The 23,876-nt window shown below is 54.4% G+C and overlaps 1 pseudogene across 1 annotated transcript in view; it reads left to right on the forward strand.

The window, feature by feature from the left end:
* The window catches only part of LOC307110218 (polypeptide N-acetylgalactosaminyltransferase 11-like), a 96,154-nt pseudogene extending 72,771 nt beyond the window's left edge, over positions 1-23,383 (forward strand). The window contains exon 3 of the transcript in view: positions 22,841-23,383. The product of the transcript in view is annotated as a polypeptide N-acetylgalactosaminyltransferase 11-like (transcript). The remainder of the gene's footprint in view (positions 1-22,840) is intronic.
* The last annotated feature ends 493 nt before the right edge of the window (positions 23,384-23,876 follow it).

Below are 23,876 nucleotides of genomic sequence, written 5' to 3' on the forward strand. Positions count from 1 at the left end.
TGCGCCAGGTGATGGCAAGAAGGCAACCCCATTTGGGCCACGATGCCCCCAGGATCACTGAGCAGTGCGAGGGCCTGGGGGAGCCTCAAGAGAGGAATCCCAGGCTTATTGCTAGTCAGGAAGGCATGCTCTCAGGCAACCTGATTTCAAGTGTGGGTGTGCTTGCTCCCCGAGTGTATGCAGCGGCTCACACTGTTGCTATGGTTTAGACCCTACTCCCGTGTTTCCTCCGGTATCTGTCTGACTAGAAAGTCAGATCTGAAGGCAGGGGCTGTCTGCCATGTATCACTGCATACTTAGCACAGCTCCTGGCACATGGCGGTGCCCACCTGGGAGCCAGGGGTCCCGATCTGTGACCCCTGCTGATCCCAGCCCACTGCACAGCAGCAAGCAAGCCCCTGCCTGGGCTTCTCTGCCCCATGCCAGCCACCCCAAGAGGGGAGCGGGGACAGGCTGCTTGTGAAGGACTTGACACTTTTGGAGGGAGAGAGAACTGATAATAAAACAGGCTACAAGGCAGAATACCCTACAGAGAAAGACCGAGTGAGCCTGGAGTTCACCCATTCGCTTATTCATTCCCACCTGCACTGGTGGCCTCGGGTCCGGGGCAGAGCCCTGACCACCACAGCCTGCTGGGAGGACCGCGGGTCTGGAATATGCTGCCATCTCACAGGGTGTCCGGGTCCTATTGAACTGCACCAGTCAGCATGCTGTGGCAAGTCACAAAGTCCCTTTGCAAGAATGACTTCAATCATAAGGGCCCTGCTGGTTCGCGTGGCAGGAAGAGCAGAGGTCAGGGACCCGAGCTGGCTCCCCCAGGGCTCAGGGGTGTGGCAGGAGTCCCAGCGCCCAGCGGACCCCCTCTGTGCTCGCCCCTGCTTGGACTTCTCCTGTCTGGTGACAAGATGAGCTGCCGTGGGTCAAGGCATCCCTCCAGACCTGACAGCACGCAGTGCACAAAGAAGGCAGACCTCTCCCTGTAGAGTCTTCCAGAAGCAAGCAGCCTGTTTTCAGAAGCTCCTTGGCTCTGTGCGTCTTATTGGTGACAATGCAGACTGCACTCCCGGTTCCTCCCCAGTCGCTGGCCAGGGGACTGGGCTTACTTCAGTGATGGGAGCCGCTCCCCCGGAGCCACCGTGTGCGTGTGCAGGAGAGGGGTGAGTGCCAGACAAGCAGGGTCTCCATGGATTGTAAAGACAAAGATGGGGGTTGGCAGGCTGCCCACAGTGTCCGAGACAGACCCCAGGACAGAGCAGCCAGCAGAGCTGCGAGGAAGGCCACCTGAGAGCTGGGTCTCTGGCCGTGGGCGCAGTTCCCAGTGAGACAGAGGGTGCTGGGCTCAGCCTTTGCAAAAGCGCAGCAGGACGGTCAAGGACAAGGAGCTGCCTGGCGGGGCTGGAGTGCCTGGCACATGAGGAACATACACCAAACCCGATTAAGAAGATGAGCAGGGTAACGGGGCGAGGCCCCCGCGCTGTGTAAGGGGCTTGAACTGCAGCCAGTGGGAGCGGAGGAGCCGCTCCGGGAGGTGTCTCTGAGGAAGGGGCGGGGGTCGGGTGTAGCTGGGAGCAGCTGGGGTATCTCTAACGGGAACATCGCTGCACCTTCTCAGGAGAAGCCCTGGCCCGGGCTTTCTGAGCACCCTGAAGCTGTCCGTGGCATCTGCCGTGGCTCAGGAACTTAGAGGTGGGCCAGGCGGGGACGCAGGTGAACGGCAGTGATTGCTGCCTCGCCCTGGGCGGTGTAAGGAGGACAGGCGCATGTGGATAAACAGGACGAATCCAATCCCTTCCCAGCAGCCCAGAACGACCCCCCACACACACACACACACACACACACACAACACGGACATAAAGACAGAGGGAGAGCCCGCTGCTTCCACTGAGCCTTATGTGCCCACACCCACGCTGCCACCCGCGCCCCATCCGGCTCTGCAGAGGGAGGCTCTGCCATGGCCCCCTGCTCCTCACAGCCCCTTTCTCTCCTCCAGCCCCGAGGCAGAGGCCGCTCACTGTGTCTCCAGCCGCGGTCTCCGCCCTCTCTCCCAGTGGCTGTGCTCTTCTGTAAGCCAAGGCTCACGTCGGAACCGCAGGCCCGCACGAAGCGCTTTCCACAGCAGTGAGAGCGGCTCTGCCTCCCCTCCGGCTCCCAGTTACTGCCTCTCTCCAGATGAGCCCAAGAGTGGCCTGGGCTCCCTGCCTTCCATGAGCCCGCACTGCTCTTCTCTCCATCGGGGCAAAGTCTGCCCCGGCAGGGAAAGGCCTGCGCTCTGGAGTGCAAAGTTCATCCCACGTGAAAGTATCAGAAGCCCGTGCATCTGCATGTGTTCTAAGCGGCGCTTGCCAGCCCAGCCTTCTCAGTGGTCAGCGGCGAGCTCTTCCTGTTCCCATGGAGGGAACTGATATTTGAGCCAGACCGCCAAGCACGGACAGTGGGTGGGGCAGAGCACACAAGAGAAGGTGGCCTGACCCACCAGGAGAGGAGGCGGCCTGAGCCAAGCGGTGTGGGTCCCAGGAGAAGGCGACCAACAAGCTCAGCTGGGAGGAGAGGCTGGAGGCCGACCACAGGCCTGGCCTGCCCAGCTGAGGAGCTTGAACTTCACTGGGGAGCCATAGGGGAGCCACACAGTGTGTTTGGGTCAAAGCATAACCAAAATCAGAACTGTAGGCATCTAAACACCTGGCTCCTGATTAGATGGGAGGAGCGAGAGAGCAAGAGTGCCAGGTGCCCGAGGAACTTCAGGGTTTCCATTTGGCTGCGCGGGCACTGTGGGCGGCCTTCTGAGAAGCTGGGGAGTCACGAGGAGGAGTTGGGTGGGGAGGGGAAAGACAGTAACTTTGATGCCAGAAATTTGGGGGTTGCGCCGTTAAAGGGTAACCATAGAGAAGGAGCTGAAAGGGCTGCAGTGCCACATGGGCCCAGGGAGAACGCTGAGGGGGGAAGCCATCCCCCCACGGGATATTGACCACCCCTCATGGCGTATCTGAGACTCACCACTGTTGCTAACAGGGTCCCTTTCGCTTTGCACTCTCTTACCAAAGACCCGCTCCTGGTGCTGATACAGGCCGGAGCCCAGCACAGAGAAGGCCCCATCCCGGGAAGGGCCAGATGGAAGCAGCACGGCTCCACTTCACACTGCGGTGCCAACCCGGGCCAGGGCACAGGCGTTGGTGGGGGAGTGGGCTGGTGCTTCCAGCTCTCAATGAGAGACAAGTAGCACAAGGAGTGTGGCCATGAGGGCGGTGGGAAGGCGATCACTACTGCTAATGGGACCTCCTCTATCCGTCAGAATCGGGTCGAAGACTGCCACTGACGGAGGGATTTCGGCCACAGAAGGGCCGCCCCTCTGCAGCCCCTGGCTGGGCTTTCTGGAACTAGACGGTGGAAGAGAAGAAGGGAGGTAGTTTGGGCCAGAACCAAAGGCTGAGGGAGCAGGCCCCGTGGGCTAGACTCTCGCTCCTCAGAACTCCTCCAGGCCCCCCAGGGGACTCCGACAGCCCCCTTGATCCCAGGAGCTCCGGCCCTGTTTGAGGGTCCTCAAGCCGCAGCCCTGCCAGGGGCCTCTGCGTCCCAGGAGAAGGAACACAGTGCCAGGCTGGCTTCCTCGGGGTGAGCGCAGGCGTCTTCCTCACCCTTCTCGCTCATGTCTTGGTCTCCAGCATCATAATCTGGCCCTGGGCTCCTGCAAATCCAGTTCCCTCTCAGTTATCTGCTGGTGGGCTCTGCCCAGCGCTGAAGCAAGAGGAGATCGGTGAGGTGAGGTGGGGAAGGAGCCAGTGTGTAGGTGTGTGTGAAGCCTGGGCTGCTGTTTTCTGGAGTCCTGGCCGCCTCTCAGCACTGCGCTGTTTCTTTAAAGCACTTTTGACTCTATGGCCCAGTGGCTGCTCTCCTCTGGGCAAGCTGGTGCTGTCTGCTCCATCCTACAGATCAGGACATGGGGCTCCTTCTCCGAACGAATGGCAGGGCTGCTGGGAGCCTGAGTCTCCTTCTCCACCCCCACCTGCCCCCATCTTTCCCTGGGGTAATCTAATGGAGGGGAGCCATGGACACCAACACCCAGTCCAGGAGGTGTTTTTCTAGGGGCCTCTCACCCTAGGTTCAACCCCAGCACCCCAACTCCAAGTCAAGGACCTGCCTAACAAAATCCTCCCCCAAAAAACCTACTCTGGTCAGTGGACACAAGTCCAGGCCTCTTTGCAGGACACAGTCAATGGCAGACTTTCTCCTTTCCTCCCCCACCAGTGGGAGCAGTCACCGTGGCTTCTACAAACCTCTATCCAGCCATAAAGGACCCACTCAAATGTCCTCTCCTCTGGGGTGCAGTACCCTGCCTTCTAGCACCCCCCTCTCTGCTCCCACAGCCCTGGCTCATGCTTTTCAACATATTACATTTTTCTCCAGTTGTTTGTTCACTGGTCGACCTCCCCTACTAGACTATAGGTTCCTCAGATAGGCCTTAGTCATCCTGACATTCCAGCAAGACAGACTAGAAATCCCCCCCACAGTAGGCTCTGTCTGGGGGTCCTGGCAGCCCTCCTGGGGCCCTGGCCCTGGACCTGCTATGCCATCTTCCCAGAACCAGGATCTGGAAGGTTCCCAGTGGGGATAAGGAGTGGGCCCCAGCTCTGCCCTGCAGCCCTTCTCCATCTCTATCCTCAAGCTGAGCCTGTTGGATTTCAGGGCCAAAGGATAACATGGGAAGAAAGATGGCGCCCCCAAAGGCCCGCCAGAGGGCCACCTCCCATCACAGGTCAGGCAATTGGTCCTGATGGGCAGCTGATAGTGACGGTCAGAGGTCCATGCAGAATCAGCTTTTGCCCATGTGTCTGCCCAGAGGTCTCAGGGACCATGATCCCAGTTAAGGTCAAGGGTGGCTTTGTTTCTGGGTCAGAATAGGGACTTGTAAGGAAGCCCATGAATAAAAGATGCTCGATCCATGCATGTTGAATGAACCAAGGGAGAATGGATGAAGCCCCCACTCTCACCAGAGACCAGGCTGAGAGCCTCTGTGGGGCTGCAGCACCCAGGGAAGGGAGACTCGGCCCCGGATGCCCAGAGCATGCCGCGGGCTGTGCCGCAGCGGCTTATTGGGAAATCAATAAGGAGGCGGCCCGTCTGGGCAGGCTGACATGCTGTATACAGGCCTTCTGCAAACACAATCATCTCCTCAGTTATTAATGGGCCCTGCTCGCTGCCTCTTCATTAGTGCTCAAATATCAACAGAGAACCGTTTACTCACCATGGGCGCCTGCTCACGCCAAGCAAATTTGGACAGGGCTAGTCAAACAGGGAGCTTGTTGTTGGGCTAATGACAGAGCCCAGTGTAAAGTTTAGCAGCGGCAGACGCAGGCAGAGAGGGCACCAGCCGGCACGGTCCCCAGGAGCGGCCCAGCGAGGGCTGCAGGGGAGGGGGTGGTGCCCGGAGAAGTGGCTGTCCTGGGCCCCAGGCCACACAGCCGTGTCCTCCATGGGAACCTTGCTGGGTCCCTTCCACTGTGTGTGCCGTCATGACCTCTTCAGATCTTCACATTGATCCTGGGAACGAGGCCTGGCAGGAACGGCCTGGCAGGAACTGGAAGGCAACGTGGAGTAGTGGCTGAGGCCTGGCTTAACAGCTAGACGGAGCACAAGGCCAAGTCCCTGCGCCAGCTGTGTGGCTAGGTACCAATTAGTTGGCCCAAGCCTCACCTTCCTCATCTGTGAAATGGCAAGTCCAGTAGCACTTCGCTCACAGAGGTGCCTGAAGGTTAAGTGAGATAGTGCACACACAGAGCTTCATCCCCGGACTCCTCCTGTGTGGGTAAGAAGACTGAGGTTCGGACGGATGTGAGATTCCCATCAAGGTGTGTGCTTAGGAGGTGGCACAGCCAGACTGCAGCCCATTGATTGCAACTTCAGGTCCAGGATGCTGTCCTCTGCATCTCCCCAGGTCTCTCTACTGCGATGTGCACCCCCTCCCCCCCGCCACCTATAGCCCGAGCTGCCCTGCTTGCTCAGCTTGGACCAGCCCAGCTGACCTATCCCTGAAGGGCCCTCCATGGCCCCGCCCCTGGCACTTGCTCTGTGCTTGTCTGCATCACTGTTCTCTGTATCTCTGGTGGAATATCCCCTGAGAGTGAGGACCTTCGAGGTTCACCCAGTCCTGGCCGCTCAGAAAGTGCTGTTCCTTCCTAGGGTCTCCCCAGAACAATCCTCTGGGCTCTATGAGGGAGGAGCCTTGTAAACTTCCCCAGAGGCTTGAGTCCTAAGTCCCTCCTCCCAGCGGCCCAGGCTTGGGGGAGGCTTGCACAGGACGCAGACACTGTGTTCTGGGACCTCACACACACCCTGCGGCCTTGCTGTACCCACTAGTTCATCTGCTTTTTTAACCGCGGCTAATGCAGATGTCACCCCAGGGTGACTCGTCTGGGTTTCTTTCCCAGCGGGAGGGAGTTTTGGAGCTTGAGTCATTTGAGTCTGTGGCACTGAAAGGTCTCCTGACCAGAAGGAACAGGAAAATGTCACTGGCTGATGGAAACCATTTCCATGTGAAATGCCACCTTCTAATGATCGTACCCTTCGCTGCAGCTGCCAGCAAAGCGACACTTAGCTCTCTCCTGGGGGCCAGGCTCTGATCAAACAGTGTTGTACCTCCTTTTGCCCCCTCCCCCCCCCAGAATCATGCATTTCAGGCCGGCATGGACCTCCTGGCAAAGGGCGAGCACCCCCTGGAGGGCCTTGCACTGGCCTCCCTCACTCTCCCACTCTTTGACCCTTGGGGGCTCCTGCTCCATCCACTTCAAACCAGGCCCTGGAGTGAGGGGCCCCTCGGGGCTCCCATAGCACACAATGTCTCCCCTGTCACTACACCCCGCTCTGTGTAGGCATCTCCTCTCTCCTCTCCAGACTCTGAGCTGCACGTAGAGGAGAGGGATCACGCCCATCCTGCTCACTGCTGTGTCCTCAGAAGCACTGTTTCAGGGGTCTAGCACACAGTAGGCACTCTATAATGAACAGATGGAGAATAACGGATGAAGGGAGAAAGAAACCACACCCCTCTTCTGCAGGGAAAAGGAGAACATTTCTGCTTTTTCCCAGACTGCTCTGGTCCAAAGAGGTCCCCGGAGTGCACTCAGGTGTGTGTGTGTGTGTGTGTGTGTGTGTGTGTGTGTGTGCGCGCGCGCACACACACACACACTTGCACTCTGTCTCATCCAAAGCCATCCCAGGTGGTTGTTCCTGTCCTAAACACCTTCAAAGTCCCCCCGCCCCCGCCCGGCCAGCGGGGAGCTTCAGCACCTCATGCGGCCACCCAGGCTGACCTCACCTCCCAGCCCAGCACCCCACCCCCAGGCACTCAGTCCAGCCCTGGGCGTGTCTCATCTCACACTCTGGGCTCTCTGCCAGGAATGCCCTTCTTCACCCTTTGAAATCCTGTTTATCCTTCCACCCCCCGTCTAAGAACACATCCCCTGGGAGACAGGGTTCTAAAACACCCCGCAAGATCCTCCCCCGATCATTCCTTCAAACTCTAACCGAGGTGCCACTGTGGGGAACTTGGCAGATGGACTTGAAGTCTCAAATCAGTGACCTTAAGAGAAGAGGCGATGCAGGTGGCGGACCTCAGCACCCGGCCTTTGAAAGCAGAGCTCCTCCTGCTGGGCACAGAGGGCAGTGGGGGCGAGGGAAGCAGAGCCGGATTTGGCCCTGATACCAGGGGTGAAGGTGGCAGGAGCCCAGGGGAGAGGACCCCAGAGCAGCTTCTGGGAGCCACAGCGACCGACCGCCAGCAAACCTTCAGCAAGGAAACAGGGACCTCAGGCTGACAGCATCCAATAGCCGCTGAGTGTAGAAGTGGGTTTCCCCCAGGGCCCCCTGTGAGACTTCCCCCTGAGGGTGCTGCGCCAGGCCAGACTCTGGCCTCGGGAACAGGGGCATCAGCAAGCGTGGTGCATGGGATCTTGTTGTGTGCTTTTTCACCATTTTATTTTTTAAATTGTGGTAAAATACACATAACAAGAATTGCCATTGCAGCCATTTCTGAAGTTCAGGTTAGCACTGGTACGGACATTGGCCCTGTACTTCCTCCCTTCTTGCCACACAGGAGCCCAGCACGCACTGGGCACCAGTTCCCGTCGCCCCCCCCCTCCACGCCCCCCAGACCAGGTGGCCACGCACGCTGTCTCTCGTGCATCGGTACTGTCTGCACTGCGTGGTTTGTGCCATTGGCGCAGCGAGAGAAGAGCAATCGCCTCCTCTCCGAAGCCTTTGCTGACGCCTGTGCTGAGCGCCTGCCTTCCTCGCCCAGGCTCCCCTGTCCCCGCTGAAGCCCAGAGCCCAGTCGGGGGCAGCATTAGTGCCCGTGTCCCAGTGGGTGAGCAGGAATTGAAGGTCCCTTGAGAGTGGGGACAGGAATGTATTCACAATTGGTTCCCCGTAGTGGCTGTTATCATAATAACTCATAGAATGGCAGTTACCATGTATCCATTTGTTAGCATCTATTGCATTCTGTAATAAGTCCTATGTAAGCCTCACTAAAAAACACCAAGGTGTTCATAATGAAAAGCATACCGTAACAATAACTCACCACATGCTGGGCTCCGGGCTATTTTATATGTATTTTTTCACTTAAACCTCACTGCCTTATGAGCTCAAATTATTATTAGCCCATTTTAGAGATGATAAGCAAGACTCGGAGGTTAAAAAGAGTAGCAATAACTTGGCAGGATCACACAGCTAGGAAATGGAGACCCGCGTGCTTACCTCGGGGCTGAGCTCCTGGAATCGCACCGGGACCGAGGCGGCAGGGGTGGGTCTTGCGGAGTTCCCGCAGCCTCAGCGCTGGGAGCCACGTGGCATTCGTCCTGGGAGAGTGAGCAGGACTCCATGAGGGTGCCAGGGCCCCGCAGGGTGAACCCAGGGTCAGAAGCTGAAACTGGGCCCACTCGTTTCAAACCAGGTGGGGAACGGTAGGGGGAAACTGAGGAAGGGCCTCCCGATCTCCAGTCCTCCTCTTCCGTCCGGGTGGCTCCTCTTTAACGATGGGACATATTAGACTTCCAATAAGGTTCCCGACAGAGTGCCACTGCTAACCGCCGTCTGGAAACCGCCCAGTCCTTGCAAGCCTTTCAGCATAAAGACAAAGGCTCAGAAAGTCACTCGCCTCAGTTCACCCAACCATCTGTCCTGCCTCCTCTGGGTGACGGGAGGGTCCCACGGTGGACCAGCAGATCCCCGAGATTCCAGCGCTTCTGCTGCTGGCCCGGGAGACCGGGGCACACTGGTCTGGGAGTCAGCACGGGTGCCAGTCTCGACTCCATCCCCAGCCATGAGTGACCTAAGGACACTCGCGTTCCCTCCTTGGGCCTCAGTTTCCCAGCTCTGAAGTGAGGGTGTAGGCTGGGTACCTCCATTTACATGCTTCTCTGCAACGCAGGAGTCTGTGCTTCTGTGCTCCTGGGAAGGCCCCCCAGCAGCGCCTCAGCCTCCCTTGCAGCTCTCGCCGGGGGCACCCCGCCCCCACCCGGAAACCGGGAGAGACAGAAACACAGAGCAGCTTCAGCGGGAGAGGGAAGCCAGGTGCCGAGGCCGGGCCGGCGGGCGGAGCCGGCCGGAGGCAGTGATTTAATAAGGGCCCACTTGGAATGATATCGCCCCAAATAATATAATAAACCCTAATTTACTCACATTTATCTCCCAGAGGTTTTGGGGGGAAGCCTAATCTCGCCTGCTCTACAGTGATGGATTAGCGCAATGGAAACTCCACTGGGAAATAAAAAAATACATCTTGTAGTTTTTGACGTGTTATTATTCAGTGTTATCTCGTATGCCTCATTCCAGGCCCATTACTCATGTTCACTTTTCCCTTCCCTTCTTAAAAACCAGGCCAGAGGCAGGGCTGCCGGCACGTGCCTCCCTCTCCGTTTGCCTGAGTGTCGCCTGTGCTAGGCTTTCCTGGGCTGGGGGCGGGGGGCCGGTCCTTCCGAAAGGTTCCTCAGGGGATAATGGCCACTGCGGCGGTCTGTGGTGGGCACCTCCCTTCTCCTTTCTGCAGCTGGAACCAGAGCTGCACCTGCCCCTCTCCAGGAGCCTAGCCAGCCCCCGGCCTCTGAAGGGACACTGGAGCCCCCTGGCCTCTGACCTCCAGGGCTGGGCTTGCTAAGGGCTTAGGGCTGGGAAGCTCTCAAGCAAGAAAAGGACACAGATTACCTCTGGGAACCTGAGGGCAGCCAGTACAGCCAGGACTCCCAAGGAAGTGGTGCAAAGGACAGGGGTGATTCTGGGTCTTTCCGTGGCTTCCCATTCTCTCTCCCTCTCCCGCTCCCTCTTTTTCTCTCCCTCTCCCTCTCTCTCTCCCTCTCCCTCCCTCTCCTCTTTTGCCTTCTCTCCCCCCTCTCCCTGCCTCTGTGAATCTATTTCTCATGTCTCTCCCTAGAGACTGGCTTTCTTTATGATTCAAATGGGCCACCCCAGTTCCTGTTCTCCATCATCTCCCAGATGCAACGTTCCACCAACTGTGTCCTGACTCTCCAATTCCCGAAGATAGCCCCTGAGTGGCCCAGCGTGGGCCAGGAATCCACCCGGACCAGCAGCTGTAGGGATGGAGTGAGGGGAGGGGTAGGTGGAGGCCATGTGGTATTTCCATGGGACCAGGCAGCTACAGGGATGGAGTGAGGGGAGGGGAGGGTGGAGGCCATGTGGTATTTCCATGGAGGTCAGGCCCAAGCCTTCAGGGGCCAGTTCAGCAGGAAGGGGGTGCACACCGGCTAGGCTCTCTAAGAGGTGACTGCTGCTTACCCCTCTAAGGCTGTAAAATGGGGATGGCAACAGAAGGAAATGAGGCATGAGAGCAAAGGTGCTCTGTGAAGGGAGCTGGGCTAGCAGTCAGCCCTCCAAGCCTCCCAGTTCCTGCCAGAACGCCCTCCCTCTGAGAAGAAGCAGGCAGCCCCCTGGGATCTAAGCAAGGCCAGGCCGCCAAGGGCCGCAGGGGGGCCACCTGTGTGGTCTATGCTGCTTCCCCAGCCACCTGAAGGCCACAGACCGCAAACCTGCCTCCCCAGGAGAAGAAAGGAAGGAAGGCAGAAAGCCATAGCACCCTGGAGAGGCCACGCATAATTGCTAATAAGCAAGTGTGACCTAGTCTTAACAATAATCAAAGCTACCAACTGAGAACTTGTCCGCGTCAGGGTCCAATGGCTCTTCAGCACGTTAAACCTTGAAGAGGTGGTGCCTCATATGCACCGGGGCCCATGCGGAGCCTGTGTCCTGCCTGCTGATGGCAGAAAACTGCAGGCAGAGCCCCAAGAGAACCTGGTGTCTCTTCCCCTACCTGGGGTTCTAGGCACAAAACCTCATCAGGCTGTCCCCTGCAAGCCCTGTCACTGCCCGGCGCTGGCCTCCAGCCGGACAGGTATCTGCCTGAGGTCCTACTTGGCCTCTCGAGGGCTGAGATCCTTTGGGTCTGAAAGAAGTCAAGCTCCCAGGTTGAGAAAACCCCTTTGAAGTCCCCTTGCACTTCTCCTCCACTGACACTCTGCTGCCCCTCGCCACCACCTGTTCGATAGACCTCACCCCTCATGGACACTCAGGATAGACAGACTCCTTTGTAACTCTTCACACTGACTTGAGCCATTTGTATTTTTCCTCTTATTTCATACAACTTGTGGAATGGATTTTGTTCATCCCATTTTGCTGCTGAAAAATATCACCTCAGAGAAGCTGATGAATTTGCCCAAGATCACACAGCTATGAGCAATATTCACGCCTGAGTCTACCTTCTCCAGGGCCTGTGCTCTTTAGAGCAGTGGTTCTCAACCTTTCCCACAGGTTGAGAACCGCTAGCAGGGTTGCCTAAGACCATCGGAAAACACAGGTATTTACATTACGATTCATAACAGTAGCAAAATTACAGTTATGAGGTAGCAACGAAAATAATTTTATGGTTGGGGGTCACCACAACATGAGGAACTGTATTAAACGGTCGCGACATTAGAAAGGTTGAGAACCACTGCTTTAGAGAAACCCTCCCAATTGCATTGACTCCCCTTGGCCTGACTCTCCCATGCCCTGAGAAGCTGACCTGGGCCCACGGAACAGGGCTGCCTGGACCACCAGCTTCATCTGAGGTGCAGAAGTGGCTCTTGACGTGAAATTGAAAGACCTGGACTCCTCAAGTTGCAGTTATGCTCCTACTACCTGCATAATCTTGGGCAAGTTGTTTAACCCTCCTCATGCCTCAGTTTTCTCATCTGAGAAATGGCAAGAATATTTTCTACTTCACAGAATTTTTAGGAGGAAATCAAAAGACCTAGCCAGCTGGAAGTCGTCATCATCATCATCATCGTCATCATCATCATCATTCTTGGCCTTCAGGTACCATCCTGTGATGGCCAGCCAACAGCATGTGTGTGGATAAAAGTGCAAGCAGGTCCTTCATACATTTCCATGCATATTAGTGCTATGTGTGTCCATGTGCCTTCCTCTCTCCCCTGGTGTCCCCTTTGTGAATGTGTCTTTGTGTGACCACTTTCATGAACAGATTTCTCAGTAATGGAGAATTCACTGACCAATATTCCCACCCCACCCTGACTCCAACACAGGTCCCAGCCAAAGGCAAAATTATGAGGCTATCTTCAGTGACCTGCTCAGGACCTCCCATGCTACCCCTCAGAAGTCAGAGGCGTCTTATTCTGGCACTCTCCCAGCCCATTCCACCACCACCCCCCCTTCAATATGTACCTCACCTGTGCTATATCTCCTCTTGGCTAATATATCTTCATTTATAGGCTCTGTAAAGCTTTTCTCAGCCTCTCAAAGGTAGGATGGCCTGGAGCCTCTCTGAAACACTTTTATTAATCTCTTCTGCTTGAAAAGTCCTATCTCCAAATACAACAGACACAGGCCATCCTGGTGGTCTGTGAGCTCAAGTTCATTGGTACCCCAAATTACATCATCTTAGAATTACTAATGCCACGCCATAGCCCTGGATTCCACCACCTTATCTATTAGATTACAGTGATGGGCAACCTTTTGAGCTTGGTGTGTCAAACTTCGCCAAAAAACTGAGCATAACTCGGGTAGTGTGTCACTTTGAGGAAAAAACATTTCGCAAATGTTTCATCCTCAGGAGCAGCAAATGTTTCATCCTTGGCATGCGGCCGCCTCAGCGACCGCGTGTCATCAGAAATGGCTACGCGTGTCAGTGCTGACACGCGTGTCATAGGTTCGCCATCACTGTTAGAGTATTGGGTCTTGAGCAGTCCTTGGACCCTGTCCACGGTGCTGATGTTTTTCTTGGTTGGCATAGTCTCCTCGTGTGTAACCAGTACTCCCTCCAACAATAGGGCCCATGAACGTGGAGCCTCAGAGAGTGGATCAAGGTGGGAAAGGCACAATCTACATTTCCTAGGTAAGCTTCAATACTTACCTCTGTAAACAGGGGTAAGAATAATGACTCGCAATAGTCATTGTGAGAATTACATATGTTGCCTCTGGCACGCCCCCCACTGGGAATTGAACCCTGACCTGGTTCATAGGTCAACACTCAACCATTGAGCTATGCTGGCTGGGAAACACACATTTCTCCAACATACAGTTTCTTCTCTCCTAAAGAGAGATCAGTAACCCCCTCCTGGAGTTACTTTGGGATGGAATTTTTTAGTTTGTAAATAGCATCCACTATATAGTAGGTGTGGCCCTGTCCTTTTCACACTCTGCATTTCCCCTCCATCCAGTTCCTCTCCTAATGTCCATGGCCTTCAGTCTCCTCCCTGGAAATTCTGTCTTCCCTATGTCAGACTGGGTTGGATCCTCCTAGAAGAATTTCTGGTCAGGCCTCTACCACCATCCCCACCTCTCCACCCTCATTTGGGGCATAGTCTTTTGAGAATGGGTACCAAGGGTTATCCTGACTTCTGTGCAGGGAGTGGCAGGTGAGAAAGCTGGCTCCAGGGCAGTCTGAGCCTCCTCATCCATGAGAGACAGAAGAGCTGCAATTGCCTGGCATCACCTCCCCTTACCTTCTAAGCAAGCTCCCTTCTTAGCTGGGCAGTGCTCCCCTGTCTTGGCTGCTTCCTGCCATTGCCATGGCCTCTCCCACCCAAGACAGCCCCGAATGGGTCCAACCTCAGACCCCAACAGCCTCAGCTCTCCCCCAGCATCTGGCCCCATCCCTTGCTCTCTGCTTTCCTCTCCCTGTCTCTTCCTCTCATGTAAAACCCCAGTCTTGCCTCTAATGCAGAAATGGAATTATGTAAAAGGATTTGAAAGGACAAATGTGCAGGGAGCCAAATGGCACCAGGATCTCCTCTTTCCCTTTGATAAATTCCTTGGCTGTTCCAGCAGTCTTTCAATTAGGTGGATTAGACTGTAACCACGAGCTCTAGAAGGGAGGGAGGAGCTGCTTGGGGAAGACAATAAGTTCTGTCAGAATGAGCCCATGGCTCCAAAGGGAGGGCCCCCCTCCAGGAGGTGGACTGCACCTCTTATTAAGCCCAGCACTTTACAGCTTGAAACATCTTTTTCATGCTCTGTATTTCATTTGCTCTTAACAGGACACTACCTATTTTATCCTATATAATAAAAGGGTAATATGCAAATTGACCCTAATGGCTGAATGATGCGCTATGATGTGCACTGACCACCAGGGGCAGATGCACTCCCACAGGGGGAGCTCCGCTCAGCCACAAGCCAGGCTGAAGGTGGCGAGCGCAGCAGTGATGGCAGGAGCCTCTCCCGCCTCCTTGGCAGCACTAAGGATGTCCAACTGATGGCTCCCACACTGCAAGAGGGCACAGGTCAGACTGAGGGACCCCCCCCCGCATGAATTTTCCTGCGCCGGGCCTCTAGTCAATAATAAAACTGAGTCTTAGAGAGTAAATGACCCAAAGTCACACAACAGAGCCTTAGCTTGACCCTGGCAATCAGGGTGCTCCCTGCCATGTCCAGGCTCCAAGCTGCCCCATCACACAGGACACAAAAGTCCCTGGGAGCTGGGAGAGCAGAGATTTCAGCAGCTGCCCTACCCTCAGACATGCATGACTGTGTTGGGGCAGGTGACTCCATTAGACTTGAGAAAATGGGGTGCCTGCTCTACAGACTCCAAAGGCAGAAAAGCCTTAGACTCCAGAGTTTTCCAGACTTCAGTACCAAAGGGAGGTCATAGCTGGCTGAAGGGTGCTATGTGGGCTACAAGGTGCAGTAGGTGATGAAAGAGGGTTTTTCAATGGGCTCCACCTAGATCTTTTCCAGTGAGACTTCTGCACAGAACATGGTCCCTTGACAATGCTGGCTCTTAGTCCCTTCATCATGTCCCCCACATGCCCCACCCTCCATGCTCCACCATTGGCTTCCTCTTGGGAGTAAGGGGCTGTCCAAGAGGTATTATGGAGTTTCCTGCCCGGGATTAGGTCTGAGTGGTTCAGAAAATGGGACTCTTGTTATTATTCACCCTCACTACCATTCCAACCAGGCAGCCAGTGGCTGCAGCAATGCCCTCAACCTCTCCACCGTGGCCCTCTCATCCAGAGTCAGCTCGAAGGGATGGTGGCCCTGCCTCCATAACACCTCCTCCAACTTTCATGTTGGTTTGGCCCTGAGGACACAAGTGAAAGTATGCTCCTGAGTCCCTGATCCAGAGAAAGGAATTGCAGAATCACACACGGGCCCAGACTTAGGTCCTGGCAAAAGTCCCACACCTTAAAATCAGAATGCTATAAGGCTCACACTAAGTCAATCTGGAAATGCATCCGACCAACCTCTCACGCTACCCATGTGGAAACTGAGGCTCAGAGACAGACGGTGACTTGTCCAGCGCCAAATGGTGAAATCATTAAAGATCTAGGATAACCCTAACCGGTTTGGCTCAGTGGATAGAGCGTCGGCCTGCGGACTTAAAGGTCCCAGGTTCGATTCCGGTCAAGGGCATGTACCTTGGTTGCGGGCACATTCCCAGTAGGATCGATGTTTCTCTCTCATCGATGTTTCTAACTCTCTATCCCTCTCCATTCCTCTCTGTAAAAAATCAATAAAATATATTAAAAAGATCTAGGATAGTACTCAAGTCTCCTAACATCTAGTCCTGGACCCTTCCCATGCTTCCTTATGTTGGGTCAAGCTGCTGAGCTCTGGGAGGGGTGACTTAGCCAGAGCCTAAGAGTGGCTCCAGAAGATTGAGAAATCTAAATGTGGTCATTGGTTAAGAATTGCCAGGATGCCTTGTGCTTAAATGTATCATTAGTCATTAAGCATCTATTGCATGCAGAGTGATAGAGTAGATATTGTGGGACCCAGGAGAATAGGGGGAAATGTATTGTCCAGTCATCCTGAAGCTTACTGCTAGATGAACATATATTCACTCCACAGCGTTAATTGAGATCCCACGAGGCACATTGAGATGGTTGATATGAATAAGATTCCTGTCTTCTGGAAGCTTCCATTCTAGTGGATAAGCAGAGCTTATTAGGCATTTACGACACACTGGAAACTCTTCCATGTGCTTTACCTGTATTATCTCGTATCATCTGCACAAGGTCTGTGAATGCTCACGTTATGGATAAGGAAATGCATCCAGAAAAGTTAAGAAACATACTCAAGTTCACCTATCACTTAGCCAAGCTGGGATTTGAACCCTGGTAGTTCAACTTCAAAGGCTGTGTACTTTCACTTGCTTTATTACTGCATTAGGTCAATGTGAAAAAGTTCCAAAGGACATATATCTTCCCAAAAGTGACTGTGCAAACTGCCTGCACCAAAGCTGGTGGTGCGCACCCACCTTCACCCCCGGGGCCCCAGTGACCAGCATCTCTGTAATCTACAGGCCTGTGGGATTCAAATGTGGATTCAACTCTCTGTGGCCTGCCACACTCCATCCAGGTAGTGAGTTACTGTTTTAATTGAGACTTCACTTAGGTAGAGCTCATTGCCTCAAGTGCAAAAGGTTCCAGACACCCCAAATCCAAGGTCAAGCTTGGCCCAAGCTAGCACTCTCCCCTGATTCCTCTGACTGCAGTTGTAGAGTGACAGGAGGCTGTAAGCAGTCCCCCGAGAGAGAGGCCATCCCTCCTGAAAGACAAATGGCCTTGTATTCTGTGGAGACGGCCCTGACGCTCTGTGGCCTTTGGATTAGTGAGTGAGAGCAGCGCCCTGACAGGTCAGTGCTGTCAGCAGAGAGGACAGGGGTGGTGAGCAAGCAGGGGACCCAGGTGGGGAGAGGTGACCCTGTCACTGAAGAGGAGCCAGCCTGTGACAGCAGTTTAGCAGCTCTAACGAGCAGCCCCGCTCCCCCACATCAACGCTGACATCTCTGTTTGCTCAGGCAGCAGCACCGTCTGTCTGCTGGTCCAGGCCCTGCCTCCTCCCATCCAATCTTCCTGCAGCCGGTGCCAAACGAACGGCTGCGTGACAGTGAGAGGGACAGCTGAGAACAAATCCCGGGGTTGGGCCAGCCCCCACCTCAGGCAGGACTTTGGCGCAGTTGCATGAGCCCTGGATTTGGCAGAGGTCAGAGATAGAAAGTGGGGGTCACCATGGTAAGCTGACATTTACCAAGGACCTACTATGTGTGGATCCTAGGCCAGTCTACTTTGGGAATTTGGGAATGAACAAGACTAATCCAGCCCTATAAGGGCCCTAGTCGGTAAACAACAGAGGTAGCAATAATATCAGGTAAACACTGACAGCCACAAACAACTTACAATGGGAGTACAGAGGAGAGACCATCACTCCTTGCTCAGAGGCAGTGGGAAGACTTCATGGATGAAGCAACTTTTAGGTGGACCTAGAAGGATGGGTAGGGTTTTGACAGGCAGGAGAACCACTGGAGCCACAGAAGAGAGGCAGAGCAGCGTGGGGTCGCTGGAGATTCAGGGACTCAACCTGGCTAAACCTTAGGACACAGGAGATGTGACTAAAAAGGTGAGTTGAGACCCGGTGACGGAAGGTCTTGGATGCCAGAAGAAGCCGTTTGTTCTTTATTGAGAAGAATGGGGTCTCTCAAAGATATTAGATCTGGATAATGGGAAACCAAGATGGCGGCATAGGTTAAACACCTAACCTACAGCCGGGCACAACAATATCAAAAACACAACTAAAAGTCAAAACGGACATCATCCAGAACCACAGGAAAGCTGGCTGACTGAAATGCGCACAATTAGAAGGAAAAAGAAAACCACAAGGAAAATCAGAGAAGCCGTAAAAGCTTGAGGTATGGAGACACGGGCGGAGACACGAGCCCGCGCGCGTGCGGAGAAGCCGGAGCCAGAGAGGAAGGGGCGGCTGGCCGCCTGGCTGGCGTTCTCTGGCGGGAAGGAGATAAAAGCGCCAGATTGTGCTGAACCCCAGCTCCGACTGCACTGGATAATGACGTGCTCAGAACCATGGTGGGGAGGGGGCGGGGGGGAGAGATAGCCAGGAGCTGCAGGAGGTGTGTTGGAGGAAGAGCCCATTGGAGTCACTACCCCCTAGGAGGCTGGAAAACAAAGACGAGCATGTGTAGGGTTAGGTGGCCAATGCAACAGAAACCCAAGGTAACGTGTTTTGACCTAAAAGAGACCTGGATGAAGCCAGTCCCCGGAGGGCATGGCAGCTCCAGACTTATCATGAACCCAGGGGTCTTCTCTTTCTGTTCTAACATCCCATCCCAGCATATGTTTTCCATCCCCAAGGTCACTTCATTAACCAAAGTAGCTGCTGAAGCTTCTTCCATCCTGTGTACCCTTTAAGCAACAATAGGAAGGAACGGGGAGAGGGCAGAAATCTCCCTCTGAGGCAGCTCCCTTTAAGGAACCCTCACACCTTCTCTTAGAACACTTCCTCTTACATCGCATTGTCCAGAACTTAGGCACGTGCCAATACCAGCTGCAAAGGAGGATGGGAGATAGTGTCTCTGTTGTCACTGGGAAGAAGTGAGAGATGGTTAGTGGAGGGCAACCAGTAGTCTCTGGCCCAGAGAATCAGAGAGCACTGGGCTGTGAGTGCTGGGGCCTGAGGCTATGAACCCAGGAACCAAAAAAGGGGGGTTCAAAGAAAAAGGAGATTTGTGGTGAAGAAGGAGTCCGATTCTGATGCCAGGGGTCCCTGCTCCACGTGCAGCCAGGGACTCCTACGGCCTCCCCAATGGTCAGCCTTAACATAACCCCCTCCTCAGAGGGCGAGTGGCGATGAGAGGATGGGAATGAGGAGCTGGGAGACCAGGAAACGCTGGCCAGGGCTGAGAGGAGGCTCGGCCTCGTCCTGTGCAAAGGGTTAGGGGCACCGGCTAATCGTGTACGTCAAGAGCTTCCTGGCAACAGGAAGAAATCAGGAAATGAAACTGTGTGGCCAGAGTCACAGATGGAGGCAAATACAGTGCACGGATGGGAAGCTACCCCAGGAAGCTTTCCTAGAGGGGCCTGCAACACGGCATGCTCCCCTGCCTGGCAGGGAACCCACAGAACAGGCGAACAAAGTTCCCGTCCCAGGTAGGCCTTCCAGAGCTCACGTCTGATCTCCACCACCCCACAGGCCATCCCCGTGGGAGAGCTGGAGACCCGGGGAAGGAGAGGCCTGGGGACCTGTTTCCGATCGCCTCTCCCTCCTTCATTGCAGCAGAGGGTGTGGGCCCACAGGTGGAACACCCAGCGACGGCGTTCCTTGTGTACGAGTGCGTGTAATGAACACCGCCCAGTCTCCAGCTCGCATTCTACAGCTGCTTCCTTTCCCAAATGTGCTCTCACCTCTCACCTCAGCAGCCTGTCTTTCAACAGAAACCTTTCAATTGCCCCAATGCCTGACGGGGGTGGGAAACAGGTTTCACTTCCCCAGCCAGTGCCAATGGATTGTCAGTGGCCACTGGAAGCTGTGGAGAATTCTGAGGACACTTCTTGACTCAGTGGGAAAAAATGCCATAATCAATTTTTTAAAACATATTTTTATTGATTTCAGAGAGGAAGGGAGAGCGAGAAATAGAAACATCAATGATGAGAGAGAATCACTGATGGGCTGGCTCTTGCATGTCCCCCACTGGGGATCGAGCCCAAAACCGGGCATGTGCCCTGACCGGGAAGCGAACCAGGACCTCCTGGTTCATCTGGTTCATAGGTCGATGCTCAACCACTGAGCCATTCCAGCCGGGCATATAATCAATTTTGATGTCTGATGAGGAAAGAAGCAGCGAAGGGTTAGAGGAACAAATCCAGCTAAGTGCCACCCCTGGTTTAGCACAAAACAGGTCCTGTATTTAACACGTGTTTGTTAAATTGCACGTCCGCTCCAGGGGTCCTTTCTCTCTGTGAACATCTCCCCCACCTGGGTCTGAAAGGACCACATAGTCCTCTGTCCCAAACCACAGGCAGGCGTCTAGCCAGCTGGCCTAGAAGGACTTGGTGGACTATGAGGTGCAGGGTTCTTGGTAGGCAGCTCACATTTGTCTCTGAGATTCTCTTCCCGCGGCCAACACTCTGATCCCTCCGCTCAAAAATCCATGTCAGTCTGAGAAGACCTGAGGCCAGGAAGGGAGGTTCTAGGAGGAGTGAGAGAAGAGGCGCATAGAGAGAGGAAGGGGTTCTGTTCCCTAAAACTCTAGGTGGAGTCAAGCAACTCTTGGGGGCCCAAATCTTGAGGGTTCCTGAGGAAGACCAGCCTAGTACGGGCCAACTCCTGCACCCAATCCAGCCTGGAAGCCCTATTAAAGGGAGTGGCCAGGTTTTCCCCAAACCCTTCCCTAGCAGACACCCCGACAGCATCAGGTCCGCAGGGTGCTGCTCCTCAGCTTGATGGGGTTTCTGGGTGCCCCACCAGCCCCACCATCCAGGGTTTCTGAGCACCCCACCAGCCACACCTCCACCCCGCCTGGGTAAAACCCTGGCTGCCACCACATAGGCCACTGGTCACTGGTCACCAGCACTGCGGTTCCTCCAAACCAGCTCTGCCTGCTGAGTGGGCCTGGTCTGTGGTGGGAGGAAGACACCACAGCCCTAGTCCCAGAGGGCCGGCATCCTGCCTTGCTGCATCGGGATTCACCAGAGGGTCTTCTGGGATCTTTACCTTCACCTTGAAGACCTGGTGGGGTTCCTGGAGGTAACGCCCACAGAAGCGTCCCCACCTCAGCGCCTGCATCCCTGGAGTGTCTGACTCTCAAGCCAGTTCACGCCCATCCTCCGGCCCCAGTTTAAGGCTCCAGCAGCTTTTGCTCCAGGAAAGTGAAAATGGCCCTTCAACTCTGCGAGGTCCATAATGGGAAGCGTCAAGTTCTCTATTTCTGTTATGGATGCCTTTTTGCATCTGCGAGCTGGACCGCTTTGCCTTCTGTTTATTTCAACTTCAGTGAAGTGGCTCAGCCACTTAAGAATGTGCCCATCAAGGGTCTGGGCTCCACGGACAATTCCCCAAACAATTCTACCCCCACCTCACCCGAGGTCCAAGTCCAGTGTTAGAATTGCAGTTCAGCCCTAGCTGGTTTGGCTTAGTGGGTAGAGCGTCAGCCTGCAGACTGAGGGGTCCCGGTTTGATTCCCGGTCAGGACACATACCTGGGTTGTGGGCTCGATCCCCAGTGTGGGGTGTGTAGGAGGCAGCCGATCAATGTTTCTTTTTCATCACTGATGTTTCTATTTCTCTCTCCCTCTCTCTTCCTCTCTGAAATCAATAAAAATATTTATTTTTTAAAGAATTACAGTTCAAAGCAAACAAGATTGATGATGCGGTAGATCATCAGACTGAAGATGCAAAAAAGGCAGCAGGAAATTCTCCTCTCCGTTGGGTGTGACTTTTAACCAACATGACCGGGAGTTCAGAGACCTGCGTGTCAGAAGCATGCCTTCCACATGCTCATTAGCCACGGCTTGGGCTCCCCTAAGGATGGGCAGACCGGGGAGCGCCCCGGGGAGTCCTACCCGACGGAGCTGCCGTCACCAGGGCTACTAACTGTTTCTACAACAAAGCCTTGTCTGCTCCGCTCCGGACTGCGCACAGCGTCCGGGGCCGCACACCAGCCACTTCTCCACGAGTCACCCTCCTGGCTGATGACAGTGGCTTCCATGATTTGAAAGGAGAACTAGGTGAATTCGTCCAAAAACACCTCCCTAAAAAAGTAAATAACAAGAAACAAAGCATGAGGGATTATTGGAGGAAGAGGGATTGGCACGGCCCACGCAGCAGAAGCCCTGGGGCCCCTGGGCAGCCACTGTGAGGGGCTGGCCGCCACTTGGGAGGACCAGTCGCGGTCCTGGGCTCAGTGATTGCCACATCAGTGCGGACACGCTGGCCCACAGCTCCTCCCCCGGGGTGTGCGGAGGGTCAGCGGGGGCTGCACTTCAAACGGGGTCTGGCTCCCCTCTCTGAGCTCAGAGGACGGGAAGGAGCTACTGCACCAGTGAAGTCACCTGCAATGGCTGGAGGATTGTTTCCGTGGACCTGGGCAGTGTGACAGTGGCAGGGAAATCTGCGGGGAGAAAACGTAGACATTTCCTTTCGGATTTGGGTGTGTGGAGTAAACTCTTGTGGTCCCTTGCTCTGGAGTCAGACACATTTTTGGGAAAAGGCGACGTGGTTCTCCTGAAGGCCAGGACACTGTGACACAGAGCTCCCTGAGGCTGGCATGTGTTTGGTTGGATAAATAGGAGGAGCAGTATTTTTCCTTAAGATCTGATCTGGTCCTAACGGTTTGGCTCAGTGAATAGAGCGTCGGCCTGTGGATTGAAGGGTCCCAGGTTCAATTCCAGTCAAGGGCACAAGCCGGGTTGTGGGCTTGATCCCCAGTAGGGGGCATGCAGGAGGCAGCCAATCAATGATTCTCTCTCATCATTGATGTTTCTCTCTCTCTCTCTCCCTTCCTCTCTGAAATCATTGAAAATATATGTTTTGTAAAAATCTGATCTGAGGACAAGAAGCTATGGAAATGTCAGTGAGCGTGCTGAATTGAGGAAGAAGTTAGATTGTAAATCACTTAAGTGGTATCTGGATAGCATTTGCCCAGAGATGCAGGTATCTGGGCCCACTGCCAAACCCAGCAACCCATTTCTATCAACAGAGGCCAAAATGCCCCAATGTCCTTCAACATGGAAGGCTCTGTCACCTACAGACCAGCAAGGTCTGGTGGCCCAGGGCCACCCAAGTCAGAAGGCACCGCTTAAGGCATGTGACTTCAGTGACCCAAATCAGATCTACATATATAATGGAGAGTCTGACCTGGTGTTAAGTAATCTCCATTGCCTGGATATGTCGGAAACTCAATCATCAGACCCACCACGACTCATGACGTGCCACGGTCAGGAGGATCCCAGCAGTGGGCCTTTGGGAAGAGTGATCGGCTGTCCCAGGTGTCCGTTGGACAGTGCCTGAGAGTGGCAGATCCACTGAGTCACAACGGCCATGTTGCTATGGCAATCTGTGATAGCTCCTCCTCTCAGCAATGGCATTTGGAAGGTTAGGGTGAACGCCGCGGCTGGAATGGTGATTCATCATGCCTGTCCTGCTATGGGGATGCCACGGGAGATTAGCAGAGGTGAGAGCAGGTACACTGTCCATCTCGGAGCACCCAGTGTGCATCAGATGAAGTATGTGTCACCAACATGGTTTCTAGGCTGCTGTTAAGGAATCTCTTGCTTACGGTAGGAAACCAGAATACAGTTTTTATACAAACAGTCAGGTTTATACAGAAGAATAAAACCCAGGAAATTGCTAGGCCTATTCAAATTAGTTCATGCTTCTTTTTAATCCTCTTTAATAATGGAATTGTGTTTATCTGATCAGGAATTTGTCATGATTTCCTTCTTAGGAGATTTCAGAGCAGACAGTTAATTTTAAACAAACTGATTGAATCCACATGACTTTTAGCTTCAGAAGGCATCATTTATAAGATCATATTTAAGAGGCAGTTAACTATTATAAATTATTTTGATGAATTATGGTACTATCAACATT

Source organism: Cnephaeus nilssonii, assembly GCF_951640355.1.
Source record: "Cnephaeus nilssonii genome assembly, chromosome: 13".
In the NCBI taxonomy this organism is placed as follows: Eukaryota; Metazoa; Chordata; class Mammalia; order Chiroptera; family Vespertilionidae; genus Cnephaeus; species Cnephaeus nilssonii.